Raw genomic sequence first — 6,279 nt, 5'->3', positions numbered from 1 at the left:
TACCAGTTCACAGGTGTATCTTGGTATACCTTGTCTGATGAAAACTACACTAAGATCCACAAGTTGTTTTTCACTTGGAGCAGCAACACAATAGAAAAGGTTTTACTCAGTGTGCTGTTGAAGACTTTGGGAGGAATGAAATGGTTTACCTACCTGACTTCAGCATCTGCAAACGATGTTTAGGAGTCAGCTCACAAATTAAGATACTCAGATGTAGATTTTAATAAGGAGATGGCTACAGCTGAACTGACGGAAGTTTAAGATGCCATTATAGTCAAAGGACATGAAGTCAATATAGTCCATGACATCGGCAGGAGCAATACAGCAAGACAAACAACCAGGAGGCTCCTGAAAAAGGCTGATGATAACTTTCTGGCATGGGTGATGGAGGAGCCTGTGAGGAAAGGTGTGATGCTGGACCTTGTGTTGCCAAAAAAGGAAGGACTTGTTGGAGATTTGAAGGTTGAGGGCAGCCTTGGGTACAGTTACCACATAGTCACTGAACTCATGGAGTTCAGGATACCATGATGAGGAAGCAGAACAATAAGTAAGATTGCAGTTCTGGACTTTAGGAGAGCTAAGTTTGGCCTCTTCAGGGATGTTTTTGAAAGAATCGACAGGAACCATGGGAATTGGTGTTAGAAGGAAAAGGGGTCTAAGAGAGATGGTTAATATTCAAGGATCATTTCCTCCATATTCAAGAATAGTGCATCCCTATGCAATTGAGCAAAGGGGGCAGGAGACCTGCGTGGATGAACAAGAAACTCCTGACAAAACTCAGACATAAGCAAGAGGTGTACAGGACATGGAAACAGGAACAAGCAATCTTGGAGGAATATAGGGACATTGTCAGAGCATGCAGAAATGTGATGAGGGAGACCAAAGTCCTCTTGGAATTAAATATGGCTAAGGATGTCAAGGACAACAGGAAGGGTTTCTTCAAATACAGCAACAACAAAAGGAGAACTAGAGAAAATATGAACCTACTATTGCATGGGGTTGGGACCCTAGCAATGTAGGACACAGAGAAGGCAGAGATACTGAACTGTTTTCTTTGCTTCAGTCTTCACTGCCAAGGTCAGCCCTCAGGAGTACCTGACCCAGGAGACCAGGGAGAAAGGCTGGAGAAAGGAAGATTTTCCCTTTATTGAGGAGGATTGGGTTAGAGATCATTTAGGCCTCCACAAGTCCACACTTGGCCCCCACAAGTCCTCTGGAATGCATCCTCAAGTGCTGAGGGACCTCCTGGTGGACATCATTGCTAAGTCACTCTCAGTCATCTTTGAAGGGTCATGACAATCAGGAGAGGTGCCTGAGGACTGGAAAAAAAAAAAAAGAGAGAGAGAGAGAGAGAGAGAGTAAATGTCGCCCCAGTCTTCAAAAAGGGGAAGGTAAGAAGGAAGACCCAGAGAACTACAGGTGAGTCATTCTTACCTCAGTCCATGGGAAGTGATGGAACAGCTCATCCCGGAGGCCATCTCTAAGCATGTAGAAGACAAGAAGGCAATCAGGAGTAGTCAGCATGGATTCGCCAAAGGGAAATGATGAAGAAAAACTTTAGTGTGAGGGTGACTGAACACTGAAACAGGTTGCCAAGAGAGGTTGTGGATTCTCCTTCCTAGAGAAATTCAAAAGTTGTCTGGTCACAATCCCGTGTGACATGCTCTAGGGGACCCTGCCTGAGCAGGGAGGTTGGACTAGATGATCTCCAGAGGTCCCTTCCAACCTCAACCTTTGACTCTAGGATTTTGTTGGCCAAATACAGAAACACATCCCCTTTGGTGTATGTCTGAGTAAGCTCTCATACAACCCCTCTGTTTCTATAGAGGGAGATTATTCATTCCCTTTTAAGATAGGTCTCCAAGACAGGCCATGGAAATGATTTATTGATCATGCTGATTTCATTTCAATAACTAGAATGCCTATAAAGTGCCTAGTCCAATCCTGAAGATTTTGTTTTCAGATGCTAGAGCTCATGTTAATGAATTCCATGAGAATTTCTGTCCATCTCAATATCTCTATTTATGCAGTGGCAGTCTCTATTTTAGCACACGACAGACTTTTTCTTAAATTCTTATTACATTTTCCAGCTGTCTCTATACTTGCAGTTCTACATAGCATATTTGATCCACCTCTGTTCACTGAGGTCTGCCTGACAGAGTACCTCCTTTGCTCTCTAAAACACCCGCATTACTGTTCAGAAACCAGACAATGGGAAAGACATGACGGTGCAGATCACCTTGCCACATGTCAGTCACTTATTGGAGTTTAGACCTAGAGCAGGGTGGGAATTTGCATGGAATGATTTTCTTTGGAAGATATAAATCCATCTAAGTCAGTATCTTTATGAAGAAAATGAAAGCTTCAATTTTCTAGTTTTCAATATAAACTGTTGATACCCACAGCAGGAATGCTACTTTTTAGTACAAAAGTTTATTATTATTATTTATTATTATTTATTTATTTATTTATTTATTTATTTATGATTTGCAAATGTAATTGCATTGAAGATAAAAACTTCCAATTTGAGGTAACTAGAATTGGTCTTCAGGGTTGACTCTGTTCAGATATTAATTTGTGTAATTGCTGCTGTTATTTTATATGGTTTCTGTGGTGAGATTTTAATTTCTCTTTATTCCAGATGAATAACAACTCAAGACCACTCTTACCAGATTCACACTGAAACACTGCACTGATTCCACATTGGGCTTCCACACTGCTGAGGTGCCTTAAAGTTAAGAGGGACAGTTCAAGGCCAAATGCCAGTCACATTTGTAAAATAATTTATCCGAGTCTTTCCCAGAGCAGACCTGTAGGACACAGAGTTGAAATTGTGGTCGGCACAGAATCAAAGGCAAGGAATGAAATTTAACCCCTCTTCTTCTGATCTCCACAGTTTACCTCCACTGTTTTCATTCCTGGGTGCGACACCTGGGGCAGCCAAACTCCTGGTAGTCTAGATAGCTCCATCCATCATTTGAAATACTGGTGTCTAGAATTACTTTTCATCACCAACTCTTCTGCCTGTGCCTGCAATTAACAGCATGGCTAGTGAGACAATAAATGATATTTCTACTTAAAATAAAAGAAAATAACTAAACTAAACTAAACTAAATTAAACTAAACTAAACTAAACTACTAATTTAAGACAACCAAAATAGCTTGGGTAGCTGCTGTGAGAAACACTCTGATGAAAACAGAATCTTATTTTCAGATAGGTCTAGCTGACTAGCTTTATCAAAAAAAAAAAAAATCAACTTGTGTGAAAAAAAGAGTTTAAAAATATAACAATTTTAAGCTAAAAAGAAAATAAAATATTAATGCTTTTCTTCTCTTTGTGTCAAATAAATATTTTCACAGTGCAGAAGACAGGTAGTTGTAAGACTGAACACCAAAGAACAAATGAAGAGAGGAGTGAGTACAATCAGCTCCTGAGTTGACAGGACCTTCCTGTAAGGAAAGGAATACACCAAATCCCAGAATACTTCTGCACTTATAGTGGAGAAATTACTTCTTCATGGTATTACTACTTTCTAAGTTGTAGTAGGTTTGAAGTTTCCCTTAAAGGGATTCCAGGAAATCTGCAAGTGCCATCACAGATTTCTCTCAGCTGACCTGTATGTGTACTAGATTAGAAAATATGAATTGGGTACCTAGTTACCATAAATCTCCTTCATGTTCCCACATCCCATATACATTTATTCAATCTGGATGAACTGGTTCTCTTTTCAAAATTCTCTCTGAGAACATCAATTTAGCTGTATGTAAAGAAGCATTCATGTAAGGAATGAAAAAGGAGAGAAAGAGAGAAAGTGGAAGAGGAGAAAAAGAAATCTTCTGTGAGTCATATACAAAATGACAGAAGAAAAAAGACTCATGTCAAAGAAGTCTCCTAAAACTAACTTGCCTTGAGCTGATTATAAATAAAGAATGTTTCTATTTTCCACACCATTTTCTGAGGCCTTTCTCATTTCACCCAAGGTCTGCAGATAAGTTTTTTTATTGGTTGTTGTCGGATTTTGGAGGGCTTGGATTTTCTGGGGGGGTGGCAGGGTGGGGGAGGAGGGGAGGTAGTTGTTGTTTTTAGGGAGGCTGGTGGTGTTTTGTTGTTGTTGTTGTTTTGTCTTTTTTTTTTTTTCTTTTTTCCTAGACTGCAATTGGGATTATAGCATCTTCTAAGTATTCATTATACTGACCATTCACAGATGTTACCTATGGTTTATGGTAGCTTTTGAGCAGGTTAGTTCCAGCTCAGGCTCCCAGGACATCAGCATTACAATCTCTATGGGACCCTGGTTTCCTCATTATATCCAATAGGACCTAGACACAGCTGCTCCAGGCACTTAAATCCAGCATGGTAAGTGTTCACGCAAGGAGGACAAGAAAGACAAAAAAGTCCATTTTTATTTGAAAGACAAAGGAAAATAATTTTCCAGAAAGATTATTAATGTTTGTCCCTGTAGAATGAAAATGAGAAGAATTAAAAAAATTCCTGAGTGACTGAACAGCAACAGAACACTCAACTTTCAGGAATGTAACACTCAGCTTTCACAGAATCACTGATTTCCTTTTAGACAACAAAATGCAACTGCCTTAAGTAGGAGTAATTATGTTGGAAAATTAGTTTAGCTCACCACATTAGGAGTCCCCACTGAACAGTACAAGTGCCCCCACAGAGGATGTGGTCTGGTGGAAGAAGTGAAAGGTCTTTCTGCAAAAGAGGTCATCCACTTCTCATGATAATTTTCTTGTAGCATTCAATCAATAGCATTCTTGCACTGAAGGCACAGGAATGGGATTCATATGTCTTTCCTGGGTAACCATGTGCAGCCTCTGAACATTTTATGCTTTGGTTTCTCATCTCTGAATTGTGACCATTATCCAGGACTGGCCAGAACAAAACAAACAAACAAACAAACAACAACCACAACAACAACAAAAAACACAATTTCAAAGAACACAAAATAATTTCTGATATTAGTAAAAATCTAGATAATCACCAGTTCAATTTTTTTAATATTTTTAGTGATTTTTTTTGTCCCTGCATCTGCATACATCTGTTGACTTCCCTGTTGACTTTAGAATCTTTGAGCAAACTAAGCCAAATATAGAATCTGAAAGTAGATAATTTCCTATAAATTTCATGAAAGTAGGTGGCTATATAAAGAGACAGACCTGTGAAATGTGCCTTAGTAAAGGTAAAGCTGCAGTGTGTGATCCTCCTTAAGTACCAGAGAATCCACAAATAAAGTGGATTTAGGGAAATATATTTCCACTAGAGACTGAATATTCCTCTGTGCCAAATTCAGCTTACAACAAGAGGAACATTTATGGGAAAACAGAGTTCATTAATTTTGCTGATCATGGAATGGTGTATGTTCTTATTAGTTTGGTTTTCTACAGAGCCAAGGATGGTGTGGTCTGGAGTGTCTCCATGTTCCTCCTGGTGTCCCGCCCTTTGAAACAGCTGGTAGCTCTGATGAGTGGATCAGTCTCAAAAGTTTAATTGACATATATTTCCAAAGAGGTGAATCTTATGGGAGAGACTGAAGTATGTACATTCATTAGTGAGACTGAATAAAAGGTTGATCCCATTCACCAATGTCTAAACAATAAGCAGCAATGCACAGTGCAATAGCCTTTATTTCATTGTCAAAATAATTAATCGGAAAAAAATTACGTGTATGTTAAAAGGACAAAAACTCTTAGCATAGCTCAGTGAAGTACTAAAAATCCCAGAGGTTCTAATCCAAACATCAATAACTCTGGGTCATCTTCTTCTTTTTCTGCCTCTTTTTTTTTTTTTTCTTTTTTTTTTTTCTTTTTTTTTTTTCCCTTCCTGGTTGCATGTAGAGAAGGAGAAGGGAAAGAAACAAAAGAAAGAAAAGAATGGCAACCTTTTATTCACAACAATTAAAAAAAAAATTGTTGCTTTGACCAAAAATAAAAAATAACAGTTTAGTTTCTAGAAAAATTATAGTATCTGGGCTTGCATCCCCTACTGACTGATGTCAAATGGAACTTAGAACAATATAGGTAAAATGCTTACTGTCTGACTTTGATCTTTCTACCTAAACTACTACTTTAATCTATTATAAATGTTTTCATGCTTCTTGGATAATTTTATTTCAAATAACTGTTAAAACCATGCACCAACATTAAGTCTTTCAAAGTAGAATGAAGAAGTCACTCACTATATTACTTAATCACTTAACTGACTGTTTTTGTTTTGTTTGGTTTGTTTGTTTGCTTGTTTGTTTAAATGTCTTATCCTTCAAA

At 38.2% G+C, this 6,279-nt stretch overlaps 1 long non-coding RNA gene across 1 annotated transcript; it reads right to left on the bottom strand.

Moving 5' to 3' along the window:
* Positions 1–2,652: 2,652 nt before the first annotated feature.
* Positions 2,653–5,778, bottom strand: LOC136789141 (uncharacterized). Its single transcript, XR_010827954.1, has 3 exons — positions 4,635–5,778; positions 2,902–3,030; positions 2,653–2,810 (listed from the first exon to the last, which is right to left on the bottom strand). It is a non-coding gene; the product is annotated as an uncharacterized lncRNA (long non-coding RNA).
* Between the last annotated feature and the right edge of the window lie 501 nt (positions 5,779–6,279).

The sequence above is a fragment of the Anser cygnoides genome, chromosome Z, assembly GCF_040182565.1.
Source record: "Anser cygnoides isolate HZ-2024a breed goose chromosome Z, Taihu_goose_T2T_genome, whole genome shotgun sequence".
In the NCBI taxonomy this organism is placed as follows: Eukaryota; Metazoa; Chordata; class Aves; order Anseriformes; family Anatidae; genus Anser; species Anser cygnoides.
This window is presented reverse-complemented; position numbering and strand designations above follow the sequence as displayed.